Genomic DNA, 16,393 nt, shown 5'->3' with positions numbered 1-16,393 from the left:
GCAGTTTGCACAGGCCCTGCTTCCTGTCGAAGAGGACATCTTGAACAAGAGTTTAACCTGCCCAGTGTAGACTTCAGAAACCCTTAATAGGTCTCCACCAACATATCCTGCGTTTTTCTGAAGGAAATACAAATGAAATGTAATATGAGCGTTATGTAACACAAGCATGATGTAGTATTGTGAGGATCACTTAGGGATAATTGTGTCTGGGCTCTGCCCACGACATCAGGGCACAACAAAGGCATCCCTTCTGTCCCCTTTAACCAATGTGCAAATAACTTATCTTTTATTCCTCATTTATGTAGAGGCTGGAGATCCTTAATGAAGTTATATACTTTCTCACCTGAACAATCAGTGCAACATGCATCACGATCTGAAAGAGAAACAGAGTTTGATGACGCCCTGCACAGCCATCCTGGCTACCTCAGCCCCTGCTGTCCCCTTTAAACAGCATATAATTTATTTTTAATTTATATAGAGGTCGGAAACCCTTAATGAAGTTATATACTTTCTCACCTGAACAATTAGCGCTGCTTTTATTAAAGTCTGAAAGAGAAACAGAGTTTGATTAGGTACAGAAAAGCCATCCTGGCCCAGTGTTCCCTAGTGCCTAGTGTTCAGAGGATACCCAGTGTTCCCAGTGCACGCCCAGTGTTCAGAGGACACCCAGTGTTCCCAGTGCACACCCTTGAAGTGGTGTTCCAGCCATACTCACTGTGACTTGTGGGAGCAGGAGTGGTGGTGCTGGATGTTCTTAAGTCTGGGAATGAATGAAAGACGTTAGTTCAGCACCAGCTCCAGACACCAGGTGGAGAGCTGACTTTGGTGTTGCAGGGAGAGCTTTTAAAAAATCGTTTGACAGCCCAGACTGATTAATTGATTGGTTCAGTTAATCCGGTGTTCAGAGGGTGCCCAGAGCACTCCCGGTGTTCACAGGATGCCCAGAGCACTCCCAGTGTTCAAAGGATGCCCAGCGCACTCCTAGTGTTCACAGTGTACACCCAGTGTTCAGAGGATATCCAGTGTTCCCAGTGTTCAGAGGATACTCAGTGTTCCCAGCGCACCCCCACTGTTCAGAGGATATGCAGTGTTCCCAGTGCACGCCCAGTGTTCAGAGGATATGCAGTGTTCCCAGTGCACCCCCAGTGTTCAGAGGATACCCAGTGTTCCCAGTGCATGCCCAGTGTTCAGAGGATACCCAGTGTTCCCAGTGCACGCCCAGTGTTCAGAGGATACTCAGTGTTCTCAGTGCACGCCCAGTGTTCAGAGGATACCCAGTGTTCCCAGTGCACACCCTTGAAGTGGTGTTCCAGCCATACTCAATGTGACTTGTGGGAGCAGGAGTGGTGGTGCTGGATGTTGTTTAGTCTGGGAATGAATGAAAGACGTTAGTTCAGCACCAACTCCAGAAACCAGTGGGAGAGCTGACTTTGGTTTTGCAGGGAGAGCTTTTAAAAAATCATTTGACAGCCCAGACTGATGAATTGATCATTGACATTTTGACTGATCTAATTGCTTGCTGGGTTGTCAGAGGGTTGGCTGATCTGACAGATCGATTCACTGATTTATCCCAGGCAGTTCCTGGTCCAGTCAGTCCGGGGGTCTGTGACTCTGGTCCAGTCAGTCCGGGGGTCTGTGACTCTGGTCCAGTCAGTCCACGGGGTCTGTGACTCTGGTCCAGTCAGTCCAGTGGTCTGTGTCCCCGGTCCAGTAAGTCCAGGGGTCTGTGTCCCCGGTCCAGTTCTGGACACTCCACTCAGAGCTCTTCCCAGGTCAGGGGGATCCCCTCCAGACCCCCCAGTGTGCAGCCCCACCTGGATGATGCTCCAGTCCGCTCAGCACACAGCAGCTCTCAGTGGGGAGGAGAGCAGAGGGATGGAGCCAGTTCAGAGAGGGGGGTGATAAGGAGGCCATGATGGGTCAAGACCAGGGGGGGAATCAGGCCAGGACACTGGGGTAACACCCCTACTGTCCTCCAGAAACACCCCGGGATTGTTAATGACCACAGAGAGTCAGGACCTCGGTTTGACGTCTCATCCGAAGGACAGCGCCTGTTTACAGTCCAGTGTCCCCGTCACTATACTGGGGCATCAGGACCCACACAGACCGCAGGGTGTGCGCCCCTTGCCGGCCTCACTAACACCTCTCCCAGCAGCAACCTCAGTTTTTCCCAGGAGTCTCCCCTCCAGGTACTGACCAGGCTTCCACCTGCTGGGCTCCAGTGGGGAGGGGGCTGCCAGCTGGGAGCTGCAGGGTGAGATGGCTGCTGGGCAAACGAGGGCTAAAGAGTTTCCTAGGACACCCTGGACTTCGTGGTCGACTTCCTGCTCTTCAGACGGAGGTGGCTTGAAATCTGTCCCGTTTCAAGGAGTATTGGACACGATGCCCCCCCTGCTATATCCCCGCCAACTGGTGGCACGCCGACGACGAGGGCTCTCGGCCTCAATCCGTCAACCACAAACTCTCCGGGATGAAAGAGAAGGACAGACTCTGTTCGTTAGTTTCGGGGGGGAGGGAAAAAAACAAAAGCTAAACAGATTTTTTTTAAATTTTTTTATTGATGCTTAACAAAAGAACAAAAATTACAATACAGATCAATGTCAAGGGTTTATTTAGTGACCCCCCCCCATCTTACAATCATCACAGGACCTTAAAATAATACTTAATAATACAAGGTCCCTTAGCTTCAGTCCAGACTGGGGTCTGGGGTCCCTCAGCTTCAGTCCAGACTGGGGTCCCTCAGCTTCAGTCCAGACTGGGGTCTGGGGTCCCTCAGCTTCAGTCCAGTCCAGTTTGGGGCCCCGCAGCTTCAGTCCAGCACAGACTGGGGTCCCTCAGCTTCGGTCCAGCACAGACTGGGGTCCCTCAGCTTCGGTCCAGTCCAGTCTGGGGCCCCTCAGCTACAGTCCAGTCCAGTCTGGTGTCCCTCAGCTTCAGTCCAGCACAGACTGGGGTCCCTCAGCTTCGGTCCAGCACAGTCTGGGGTCCCTCAGCTTCAGTCCAGACTGGGGTCCCTCAGCTTCGGTCCAGCACAGTCTGGTGTCCCTCAGCTCCAGTCCAGTCCAGTCTGGTGTCCCTCAGCTCCGGTCCAGTGCAGTCTGGGGTCTCTCAGCTTCGGTCCAGCACAGTCTGGTGTCCCTCAGCTCCAGTCCAGTCCAGTCTGGTGTCCCTTGGCTCCAGTCCAGTCCAGTCTGGTGTCCCTCAGCTCCAGTCCAGTCCAGTCCAGTCCTTGGTGGGGAAGGCGACTCCGATCTTAGCTGGCACAGAACCAGGAAAGGAACCTAGAAAGAATATTGTTATTGCAGGTGTGAGGGACACAGACACAGACGTCACCATGACATCAAACAGCAAGAGGAGACTTGCTTGACTCTTCCTTGAATCACAGACACGACCGGGCGGCGCCCCCCTGTCTGCTCACCTGCACCTCCTCTTCTTCTTCTTGTCCTTCCCGGCAGCCTGCTCCTCCTCTCCCTCGCTCTTCCTCTCCTGACCTACAGTCTCCACCGCCTCCATCAGCTCGTCCTGATCATCGCTCTCCACCGACACGCAGCTCAGGGAGTTTAAAAAGACGCACCAGCGCTTCTGAAGCAGAGACAGGAGAGTCACGTTAAGAGTCGGACTGGACACTCCAGTACATGAACACTGCACTGAGAGAGAGAGAGGGGTTCATACAGACACACAACTGGAAACTCCAGTACATGAACACTGCACTGAGAGAGAGAGAGAGGGGTTCATACAGACACACTGACTGGACACTCCAGTACATGAACACTGCACTGAGAGAGAGGGGTTCATACAGACACACTGACTGGACACTGACTGGACACTGGACAAGAGTAAAGAGAGGATCAGAGCATTACCCACCTTCTAATTCTTCTGTCTCACAGGAGGTGCTGATTGGACCTCCTCCAGCTGGAGTCCGAGGAGGGAGAGAGGGGGCAGGAGAGGGACAGCACAGGGAGAGGAAGAGAGAGACAGGTGAGTCAAGTGTCCCAAGAGCACAGAGACTCTGCTGAGATCACACTCGCGGTGAGTGAGCCTGGGTGTAGCCCACTAATACTGACCCACTGGACACCACAGGACAGAGAGGAGGAGGAGTAGAGAGACACACTGCCTGGACACCACAGGACAGAGAGGAGGAGGAGAGAGTCACACTGCCTGGACACCACAGGACAGAGAGGAGGAGGAGAGAGACATACTGACTGGACACCACAGGACAGAAAGGAGGAGGAGAGAGACACACTGACTGGACACCACAGGACAGAGAGGAGGAGGAGAGAGACACACTGAGGACAGAGAGGAGGAGGAGAGAGACACTGACAGACAGGGCTGAAAGAGAGAGAGACACTGAGACCCAGGGACAGACAAGACGGCGAAACTCCACCACAGACAGGACAGGAGGCAGGGTGGGACCAGCACTGACCTTCTTCCTCTCTCCTGCCGGAGGAGCTGTCTCCACCTCCTCTTCCTCCTGCAAGTCAAGAGACAGGCTGAGAGAGAGACGGGCTGGTGGGACATCGGCGAACAGAGCTGAAGGCAGAGAGTCAGGGAGACAGGCCCAGCTGGGACAACGCAGGACAGACAGAGAGACAGACAGAAAGGAAGGAGAGAGAGACAGAGATGAAGGCACAGAAAGACAGCGGGCAAAGAGAAAGATTGAGATTGAGGGACAAACAAACCGAGAGAGAGAGAGGAAGGAGAGAGAGAGAGACAGATCGAGGGACAGACAGACTGACAGACGGGGCTGAAAGAGAGAGACAGAGAGGCAGGGACAGACAGACAGCAGGGCGAGAGAGAGACAGAGATCGAGGGACAATAATTTGGTTTCGAAATTTATTCTGAAAATATACAATCATTCACTCCTGAAAAATATCGAGTTCAAATTATACATTATGTACAATATTGTAATCAACATATGGCTAATCATCAAAAATAAAAATAAAAAACTGTACTGGGGGACACAGCTGGCTGTGCTGCTCTGGACAGAACACACTGAGGTCCAGTTTCCACCTCCTGCAGGATCAAACGGCACCTCAACTGGCTCTCCAGTGAACAGAGGGACAGACAGAGAGGCTTCAGGCTGCAGGGTGACAGTGTCTCTGTGAGCTGAAAGACGATCAGGACAGAGGATGATATAAGAACACACTCTGTCAAGAATATAGAGCCCTCTAGTGACCCTACTGTAGACCTGCTTACCACCCACAGTGACGATCACAGTGCTGATACTGCTTCCCTTAAGGTCTCTCTCTGTGTAGTTGCCTTGATCAGCTGGAGTGAGGGAGCGGAGTGTCAGAGAGCTGTTCTGCACTGACACTCACTGTTCGTACCTGGGGCCAGGGAGCCCTGCGCTGCTCAGTAAGACTATACGAGACTGGACAGATCCTGCAGGATCAAACAGCACCTCCACTGGACCAGCAGTGTGGAGAGGGAGAGAGAGAGAGGCACCAGGCTGCAGGCTATGGACTTCCAAGTGAGCTGAAAAGGGACAGGTAGAAACATGTTGAATATTTAGTTTTACAACAATACCTTGAGTTTGGACTGCGATCAGCTTCATTTTGTATTTCAGCTGTGAAAATGCAATTTCAAAAATGCTCGCCCCAGTCATGTTAGGTTCAAGTTACAGTTGCATCACAACTCAATACATTTGCAATTCACTTCAAATGTTGTTTTTGTTTGATCCAGTCTGTCCTCACCTAAAGGAGATACTTACTTTTAACACCTTTTATTTCTTTTGGGAGGTTAACTGGCTTCTGAGATAATTGTTCCTGGTGTTTGTGCTGTGTATGCCTTGCAATGGAGGGGTGAGAAAAAATTGACTTATTACATTATAATGAATAATAATTGCTTACACTTATATAGTGCTTTTCTGGACACTCCACTCAAAGCGCTTTCCAGGACATGGGGACTCCCCTCCACCACCACCAATGTGCAGCATCCACCTGGATGATGCGACGGCAGCCATAGTGCACCAGAACGCTCCCCACACACCAGCTATCAGTGGGGAGGAGAGCAGAGTAATGAAGCCAATTCATAAATGGGGGTTATTAGGAGGCCATGATTGGTAAGGGCCAATGGGAAATTTGGCCAGGACACCGGGGTTACACCCCTACTCTTTTCGAGAAACACCCTGGGATTTTTAATGACCACAGAGAGTCAGGACCTCGGTTTTACGTCTCATCCGAAGGACGGCGCCAGTTTACAGTCCAGTGTCCACATCACTAGACTGGGGCATTAGGACCCACACAGACCGCAGGGTGAGCACCCCCTGCTGGCCCCATTAACACCTCTTCCAGCAGCCACCTTAGTTATTATTGTCGAGAAAGAAAGAATATTAGGAACATGAAAAGGCTGAATGTCTTAAATGCATTTTTTATACTGAAACAGAGAGGCACACACACGTCATTACAAACACACACCCGCACAGAGACGTCCTCAAGCGCCTTGTTCACAATTATGGGCTCCAACAGGAACAAAAAACGCCAGCCTGACAACTCGAGCATTCAAACCAAGAACCCAAACGTTGGCAGCCTGTGCAGAAAAGCATAAAGAACCACAAGCCTTCTCTTTTGGGAGGAAAAGCACACAGTCCCTCCCTCACACTCCTGATTTCCTTAAATAGCTCATTCTTCATCTCTGGCTCCTACATACAGTATAGCAGCACTCAGTCTGCTTTGAATAAGTCATAAGTCCAAGATTTGTTTTATCTGTTCCTCTTGTCTAGGCCTAGAGCTGCTTTTCATAAAAGAGCTGTTTGCATAAATAGCTAGGGTTACAGCTGAAGACACCAGCTTCATCCCCCAGTGTGTTATACGTCGGGAGCAAGAGAAGAGGGCCAGGCTGTGCCTTTTCATAGATTTTTCTTCTGAAAAGTCGGGTTCTCGGAGGCAGATTTAGCCCCTCATGCATTGTAGAGATAGACAGGCGCTCACAGCTAGAGAGATAGACACAGTTAGAGCTGCACCTTCACACAGAGTCAGACCTGTACAGAGACGTCCTCTTGTTTAAACAAATACACAAACCTGATGGTGCTCACAATGATCCAGACACACACACACACACACACACACACACACACACACACACACACACACACACGTGACATCAGCAGTCACTCTCGCACACTGGACCCCAGCTCAGTCCTCACCTCCAGCTCCTGCGAACCGCTTCGAACAAACTGCATGAAGAAAATTAGGTTGCGTTCCGGTAGCAGGCCATCCTGGGCACCAGTGTGAGTTACACACTCATTTGTAAAAGCCCTTCCGCATCGTCGGGCATGCTTCACAGTGCCGGACCTGGGGTGTGGGTGCTGTCTGTGTGGAGTTTGCATGTTCTCTCCCTGGTCTGTGGGGGTTTCCTCCAGGTGCTCCAGTTTCCACCCACAGTCTAGGGACAGGCTGCCACTTTCACTGGGCAGTGCACCGTCGCCGTGGCAGCATGGTGGGTCGGATCTGATTTCAGTCTTTATTCCCTTTTTTAGAGATCCTGTAACCAGGACCTGTTCACTGCCACGATGGACAGGGAAGCACGTCATCACTGGACATCCTCTTACCTCCTGTGGCAAAGGGCAGCTGATGAAGCTTTGTGCTCGCCGGATCATGGCAATCGCCACTCCACCCTGATCCTGGCTCAGCACAGGGCACCTGGGTTCACTCCCTTCAGACTAAAGAGACTCAGTTTCTTCAATCTGTCAGTGTGAGACACTCCCTTCAGACTAAAGAGACTCAGTTCCTCCGGCCTGTCAGTGTGAGACACTCCCTTCAGACTAAAGAGACTCAGTTCCTCCGGCCTGTCAGTGTGAGACACTCCCTTCAGACTAAAGAGACTCAGTTTCTTCAATCTGTCGGTGTGGGACGCCTACACCAGCTTCGAACGCCTGTACACAATACCGCGGACCGCCTGCCAGACCAAATTCTGGGCTTGCAGCAAACCACCCATTACATACACCGGTGTCTTCCCCGGGCCAGAGGAATTCAGGAACTCACGTTTACTCCGTCATCTCAGGCGATTCTCGCAGGGAGCAGAGACTTCCCAATCGATCAGAGAGAGTCGGGACTTTTTTTTTTAAAAAAGAGGAGTCCTTACCTCTTAGTAATGTGAGCGCTGACCGTCTCTCATGCGGATGGGAAGTTCTGCGCCTTCTGGAGCATCCGCCGACTACGCCAAATTTGTTGTAACAGAAGGAATAAGGTTCTGGATCCCGAGATGAAGTAAAACAGATGACTGTATTGCACGCAAGGAACAATAAAGCCGAAGTCTTGTTTCCCGCAAGAAACAACAAAACGGAAGTATTGTTCGATGTGCCGGTACAAACTTTTAGGTTACATAGTCCTTCCTAGCTGCTTCAGACGTCATTCGGTGTTATGGTAAGGGGGGGGTCATGATATTTGGCCAGTTAAGAGACCCTGGCCAAATGGTCAGTTTAAGATTATGCCCCCTCGCATCTGGAATCCTCATCAGTTAACCCCCTTTCCTGCCATAAACCCCTGTTGCTGCTAGGCGGCGCAGTCGTCGTGCACAAAGAATGCTTTGAAAAGCGTCAAAGGCAAGTCATTCCGAGTTGGTCGTTTGTGTTTTCCGTTCAGACGCGAAATGCTGAAATGATCTCTCGGCTCCTCGGTTGTCATTTCTGCTCCGTAAAGGGATCACAGCACGCGTCGGCTTCCAGCACGCTGGGTCGGGACACGATGCCGGGGGTCAGAGAGAGCGACGTCTTCCTCGTTAGTATAGTGGCAAGTATCCCTGCCTGTCACGCGGGAGACCGGGGTTCGATTCCCCGACGGGGAGTAACTTGCTTTTCTTTCACCTCCTTAGAGAAATGACTGCCTTTCAATTTTCTGTTTTCTTTCACAGCGTCGTGCACCTTTTCATTGCTCTCGCTTTCAGAGCCTCCGCACGGCACACGACTCGACATCAGGAAGCACATTGAAGTGAAAGCAGGAAGCGCTGCGACATGCACTGTGCAGATCCCGCCACACTAAGAGGTGAGTGGGTCTGTTCGATGCACAAAGAACGCTTTGAGAAGCGTCAAAGGCAAGTCATTCCGAGTTGGTCGTTTGTGTTTTCCGTTCAGACGCGAAATGCTGAAATGATCTTTCGGCTCTTCGGTTGTCATTTCTGCTCCGTAAAGAAATCACAGCACGCGTCGGCTTCCAGCACGGTGGGTCGGAGAGAGCGATGTCTTCCTCGTTAGTATAGGACCTGTCACCTGTCCCCACTTGTCACGCGGGAGACTGGGGTACATCAGGACGCGCATTGAAGTGAAAGCAGGATGCGCTGTGACATGCACTGTGCAGATCCCGCCACACTAAGAGGTGAGTGGGTCTGTTCGATCACAGCGCTAGGCGAATCCCCAATCCCCTTTTGTGCCTGGCGACAAAAGACGTCTGTTTCCACCCGGTTTCGAACCGGTGCTGATCTTTTGGAAAGCAGGAGGCAAAACCGAGTCGAACCGCCTGGGTGAAAACCAGGAACCCTAACCGCTAGACTATATGGCAGCGAACAACCATGCTGTTCCCGGCATCATGCAAGCAAACTACATAAATATGAGAAAACACGCAAGAGAGTTGTCACTCAGAGTGTCGAAGGGTCGATGTATACTGGGGCTCAGTTGAAATGCAACGTCAGGACTTTTCCGAATTATGTCACACGAAGAGAGCACAGCCCTTTCCGCCTTGCCGCGTGTGTCTCGGTAACTCGCTGTGATCGTATAGTGGTCAGTACTTTGCGTTGTGGCCACAACAACTCCTGTTCGAATCCGGGTCACGGCAGAATAGGGGCGTCTGCTTTTACTACTCACACGAATGAAGGCAAAAAAAGCCAATCGATGTGAATGAACAGCGCTTTACAGAGGAGTACTGCCTGACTGGATCGTTGATGAACGACAGAGGCCACTCCGACCTCTTCTCGGTTTTCTTCAATGACTTACTAAGGATTTTCTTCACATTCGCCCATGCAGGGGAAGCCAGTTACACCAAAGCAAATGCAGGAAAGTGCATTTCAAGCAGAGACAAGGAGGGACTTGTTTACACCGAGAGTGGGCGGAGAATGGAACAATGCGCCCAGTCCTGTTGCTGGAGCCAATTCTTGATGAGCTCTTGGGCTCACTAAGAGGCCCCCGCTGGATGCTAATCTTTCTGTTGTTCTTGCAGGTCCTGCGCTGCTTTTGAGCCGACAGAGCTCGTCCTGGTCTGTCGGCACAGCCCAATTGCAAATGATCGGCTCCGCGTACAGAAGGAACGTGCGTTTGGTACAAGAGTGCACGAAGGCACCGGAAATACATTGGGAACAAATGACCGGTCGCTCAAGACCTCTGTGAAGTACAGGAGCGTGCAAAACAAGGCTGTTTCCGCCCGGTCTCGAACCGGGGACTTTTCGCGTGTTAGGCGAACGTGATAGCCGCTACACTACGGAAACCTGCAGGGACCGCTGCTGGTGTCTCGCTTGCGTTTCGGGCTGAGAAAGGGACGCGTCACTTTAGGAAGGGGGCGCTGGAGAGAGGAACAAAGGGCGCGATGAAACAAAATGCCGAAACCCGGGATCGAACCAGGGACCTTTAGATCTTCAGTCTAACGCTCTCCCAACTGAGCTATGAGTAGCTATGAGTAGAATCCACAAGAGAGAGTTCTCACCTGAATAAGGTCTTTATTTCAATATTGCAATACTGGGAGCCCTGCTGCCACTTCGCAAAGTGCAACCAGAGACTCAATTTGTTACAAGCAGTACAGGGTTTTTATAAGACGTTGCGCTGTAAAAAAATTCAGCACTTGGTCCCTTCTAAAACTTCCCCTTTCTCTAAGAGAAAACAGATTACATCATAGAGCGAGAGAAGAAAAACTAGATTTGTTATTCAAAGCTTATCAGTTACTTTCAGCTAATTCTAATGACCCAGACAGCATATATTGTTTTGGTACATTGTCTTCTAAACTAACCTAAACAGTGTACTTTGTTGACGAACTGTTTTCTAAAATTCTGCACGCACTGTAGCACAGCAGTTACATCCTTGAAATATATTATCTAAAAGCACCAATATATTTTTTCAAAGCTCTCTACATTTTTAAGAATCAATTTACTTATTAGATTTCCACTTCAATTCCCTCCTTTTTATTCTTGAAAATGATTAAAAGTTAGATTCTTCATATGGACTCCCAGGAGGCTCCCATACTTCGGATTCTTGCGTTCTTACCAGAACATACTGATGCACAAACATATTCATTACCATATTTCAAAGCATTGGAATAATATATTTTGTACAGCAACACAAAAACAGAAAGACAAGTATCACAGCTACTATAATCGGTGTTAGTAACTTAAAGAAAAACATTCCCCCTGGCCCAAACAGTGATTCTAACCAGGAGAGAAATGGGTGAGGCTGTAGAATGAGGCATTAAAACACATACATAACAAGATGCATTACATTTCTTTAACTTTACAGTATGATTTATAAATTTGTACCACAAATTACTCATACCCCCCTCATTATCAGTTTCATTCAGCCAGTTTGTATACAAAGAGGCTTCGCGTTTAGATTCTTCCTCTTTCTGGGCTTCTGGGTGACAGGCTTCCACATAAAAAGGAAAAAGGCTGTGCACATCAGTCCCAAGCATGTGATCCCCATCTATCCCTGTGGAGACATCACTCCTGCTCTTTGCTCAGTTCGTTTGTGACCTTTTTACAGTGGGAAGCATGAATTCAGGGCACCTGGCACAACCCCCTCCACCTGAGTGAACACCATTTCTTTTTCCTGTCTTTCACCAGAATCCAGTCTCCTTATTCACGCATTAGTTCTTACAGCACAGGTAAATCCCTGTGGGCTGGAGCCCAGCATTTTTCTTAGGATTTTTTTACAAGATTGGTCAACAGCTGGGTAATAACTCTTAGAAAAATCTACACATTGTTCCACTGCCTCAGCTGTGCCGTTTTGCAGAACAATTCTAGCTGAAGTTGTAAAATTTCTCTTTGGTCCGTTCCTGCAAAACATCTTATTATGAACAAACAAACCATAATAATAATGTGCATCTATGGGAATCACTCCCAAGGGTAACCCCCCTTAAAACTATATTGTTCTACCCATCAGGTTCTGCCACTAGATAAGAGAACCTTTCCCATGAAATCATTTTTTGACCTTCATGATCCCTTCAGGGCGTACAATTAGCACAGAAGCAGCAGCTTTAGTCCACATGTTTTTCAAGCAGGATATTAACAGTATGATCATAACGAATAATACCAGACACACAAATATGTATTGAACCAGAGACCCGCTCCAGGTTCCTAGCACAGACTGTAGCCATGCACCAATGCCCCAATTATCTGGATTATAATTATGATATATATTTTTCTTCATCATAGATGTGCTTTGCTAAGTCATTAATTTGCTAATAATTGTCTAGAATACAAGTACTGTTTAGTCTTTGCTCACCTAAACAGCTGTCTATCACCCTAATAGAGAATGGCCTAAAACTGTGATTATAGCGAGGAGCATACAGTTATTTCCATTCTAATACATCTGAGTTACACTCAGACTAAAAGCAGGGCTATTTACCCATGCCAGTAAACCTAAATAATCACCTCTATCAAAGGGGATTACTCCCATGAGCATCTTTTATAGCAATACAATCCCAACATGAGCTCCGATTATTATTTGTGGCTGACTGATAAAGTATTGATTCCATATCCCCATTTTATCAAAGTAAAACTCATTACACTTAACAGGTACACTGTCATCCCCCTTCAGGAAGCTCAACAAACACAGAAACAGTTACAATATAATAATTAATGTTCACTCAGTCTCTGGTGCAGTGGTTCGGTGTCGGCGCAATGCGTAGATCCAGCGATCTCATCCTGTCACTCAGATGGCAGAGTCGGTAGTCAGTTGCACTTGATATGGTCCTTCCCAGCAGGGTTGCAACATCTGGCAGGGTATATCTTCCTCACCTACACCCCACTCGCCAGGTATCAGGTCGTGTCTTCCCTCTACTGGAGGTCTCCAAGTGTCCAGCACCTGTTCACCAGCCCCATGCACCACTTCAATTAACAACCTACAATACTACAATAGAGAATTAGCAAATTCAACAATCCATTAGCCAAATTCATCCCTCCAGGAAGTTTTGTTGATTGGCTTGTGATGACATCAAACAGGCTCTATTACACAGTTCTGTTTGATCCAGCCCGCATCCCATGGCGCTCCTTCAGTCTGATGTCTAGTCGATCTTTTAGAGTTCTGTTCCTTCATTGCACTGTTCCAGCAGACTGAGGGTGATCTCAGTCCATCTCACCCCGAATAATGCAGCCACAGCCTGTCCCTTGATCATAATACAAGCGGTAGGTCAGTGCCCACCGAGGGCTTATCTCCATCATCAAGTGTTTGGTAGACACAGAGGCAGTGACAGCAACCCACTGGGAAAACAGATGATAAGAGCCAAGGTTTCCCTTTACAATTGTAAATTGTAAACATTTGCTACTGCGTGAAAGGTTTCTCAGGAGCAGGCCTTTTGAGCTGTAGCACCTGCACCTGAACTGTAGTTGAGTTCCTTTGATAAGCATCACATTGAGTTACCACATAAGTGGCTACTGCTTCAAACACGGTCCCCACCCAGGTGTCCGACAGAGTGCATTTGTCGAGCTACAAAGGGCATTAGGCTGTGAGGGCATGCAGAGCGTCCAGTGTGCTGGCAGCACCACACTCTTTTCTAACCATGTCCTTTTCTCTGCTTTAGAGGCCTCAGCCTGAATATCCTGTAGCTGTCCCCTTTTCACCAACAGAGGTCTCACAGGGGTCTCAGACTCCTGTTCTACCTGGACTGTGCACCTGACAGCTACATCTGCAAAGTTGTTCCCTCGAGTTACTGGAAACATTTCTTTATTATGTGATTTATACTTTACCACAGCTACTTCAGCCAGTAGCTGCAAAGCCTGCACAACACATAAACACGGCCCCTTGGCCACCGCATCAAGGGGTCCTGAATAATAATAACCCACCAGACGATGCCTATCTCCATGCTCCTGCACCAGCACAATGGCTCACAACCCATTTCTTTCACTTACAGACAGATTACATACAGATGATACGTCTGAGGGAATCCAGTCCAGGGCCAGTGCCTGCAAAAAAGCTTGTCTCAAAACATCAAAACCGGTTTCTGCTGCAGGGGTCAAGGCAATTTTGTCTTTAGACTGCACTACCCCCCTTAAACCAATACGTCACTGGACAAGCTCGTTCTGAGAAGGCATTCACCCTGGCTTTATCATGTAGTTGGTTTTATACTCCTTTTTTTTTCAAGATCCAGTACTTGGAGTAGCCCGGCCTTATGGATTCCCTCATTAGGTAAAACAATCACAATATCACATAACTCTATTGAGTTAGGTTTACATAAATGCTATTTCATGCAGTAATTCCTTATAAAATGCTACAGTCTGGGCCTAAAATAGGTCTGGGGTGTCCCCCACCCACATCAGTAGTTGAAACTGTACATCTTTACCCAAGCAGACTCTGACAGCTTATATTTGCTTTAAACACAACCCTTGCACTCCTTCTCCTGTAGCCTCCTGTTACCTATTAGAAAACTTTATATCACATTTTTATGCTGTTTTAGTCTAAAAACAGAACAGCTGTGCTCCTGTGTCCCCCAGTTACTGCACACTGTAAGATTATTTCACTTTTATTTCATTCCTGAGATAAATTTAGGAAGGCTAAAGAGGGGTTTACTAGATTAAAGCTGTTAGTTCACGCACGGCTCTCGTTTCAGCTTCTGACATGTTCTTTAATTGTGAAATCAAGCATCTTTCTTCCAGATTTTTTTTTAGTAACTGCACACCAGCTTATTAGTAGTTTTGTCTTTGGGGTTTTATATCTCGGTATAACATGAAAGTCGCACAATAGTTTCGACAAACTGGCGGCTCCCTTTTCTCCTCCTTGGGAGTCTTTTTACCTCCCATTTGCAGCGCTCGCACTTCTGCATGCATGCTTCGCGAGTTATTAAATCAAATCTGTCTCCACTGTCCGTAATATCAGGAAAGCATAGTTGTACATTCTTGGCAACATCAGGTTTTAACACACTCAAGTAAATTTGGTTTATTACTGTGGAAGTATCTTCATTCACTTCCTTTTCATCGGCTAACCCCGAGTATACTATCCATAAAGCTATAAACCTTTCTGTAAAATCTGAAAACATCCTCACTTCCTTCTGCTGACATGCTGTTACTTTTCTCTAATCAGTTTTCGGTGGGTAATGCTCTTTCAAAAATCTCCACACTTATTCCCACCCTTCTCCCAGATTCTCTCTTAAGGCATTCTATTTCTTCTTTTGCTGTTTCTTTTTCTGCATATATAACTTCGTTTCGTTCAGCCATTGCTTTTAGCTTTTCCATCAGGGATTTTTGCGTCTCATCTATGATATTCTGTTGAATTCTCAAATATTCCTCTAAATATTGTTTATTTTTATCCAAATGTTCATACACTTTTCTACATTCCTGTTCAGCCTAAATTCCGTCTGACATATTTCTTTTAAGTTTCACTTTGGATTAATCAAACTTTTTTTTTTCTTCACACCAAACCATTTTCACGTCTCCCACGCGCCCCGCGGAACCCCCCAGTTGAGACAAACTGACGAACGATCACAATTCGGGAACACGGACCAGGTTCCAAATCCTGGCTTTAAACACACAGTTGAATCGAGTTACCATTTTCGGCTCTTCTGCGAGTACAGTTCTAGTAACTACCTTCAGCCGTACTGCAGTCGTGTACCAGGATGCAACACCTGGATTTTTTCGCATGGGCAGGGCGAGATGCTATTCCTTCAGCAATCCCTCCTTTTCTACCCCACCTTCACAAAACAGGCATCTAAAACACATACACCATTAACTCATTTTTCTGTTGTACTCGCTTCAGCTTCAGGAAAACCCTGAACCCACCACAGCAACATGGAGAGGACAAGGGACTTTTTAGAAAAGAGGAGTCCTTACCTCTTTTTAGAAGCGGCCGCCTAACTTTTCCTCTCCATGTCCGTGTGGTTTAATTTAGATGGATACTTCTTCATCATTTGGGTCACGTATCCGCCAATCTGCCTCCTCCTTTTTAGAGGACGTTGTAAACCTTTAGGAACAATATGATCTAGCAACAAGGTTATGTCACTGTAATTAAGCTTAAGACAATCAAGAAAAAGGCGCTTGCCTTTCTTCTAAATTCTTTACGATCATCAGGCAATTTAGGAAAAGACTTAACTAATGCAAATAATTCACCAGGAGACCAATGTCAATGTACTGTACATATGCTGGAGTTCCTTCTGGACCTGGAAAAGTGCACATTGGCATTTCACAAATAAGTGGCTCCGGACCGCTTTCTAATTTCGGTGGAGACTTTTTCTTTTTAGTACGCATGGCCATGACTTTAGCTGCAGCTTGC

At 47.9% G+C, this 16,393-nt stretch overlaps 1 long non-coding RNA gene across 1 annotated transcript; it reads right to left on the bottom strand.

Annotated features, from left to right (window-relative positions):
- Positions 1-296: 296 nt before the first annotated feature.
- On the bottom strand, positions 297-1,391 carry LOC148663231 (uncharacterized). The gene is made up of 2 exons (XR_015937133.1): positions 1,320-1,391; positions 297-753 (listed from the first exon to the last, which is right to left on the bottom strand). It is a non-coding gene; the product is annotated as an uncharacterized LOC148663231 (long non-coding RNA).
- Positions 1,392-16,393: the final 15,002 nt, after the last annotated feature.

Source organism: Lepisosteus platostomus, chromosome 5, assembly GCF_059453375.1.
Source record: "Lepisosteus platostomus isolate fLepPlt1 chromosome 5, fLepPlt1.hap1, whole genome shotgun sequence".
NCBI classification, from domain to species: domain Eukaryota; kingdom Metazoa; phylum Chordata; class Actinopteri; order Semionotiformes; family Lepisosteidae; genus Lepisosteus; species Lepisosteus platostomus.
Note: the sequence above shows the minus strand (reverse complement) of the source record. Positions and strands in the feature narration are given on the sequence as shown.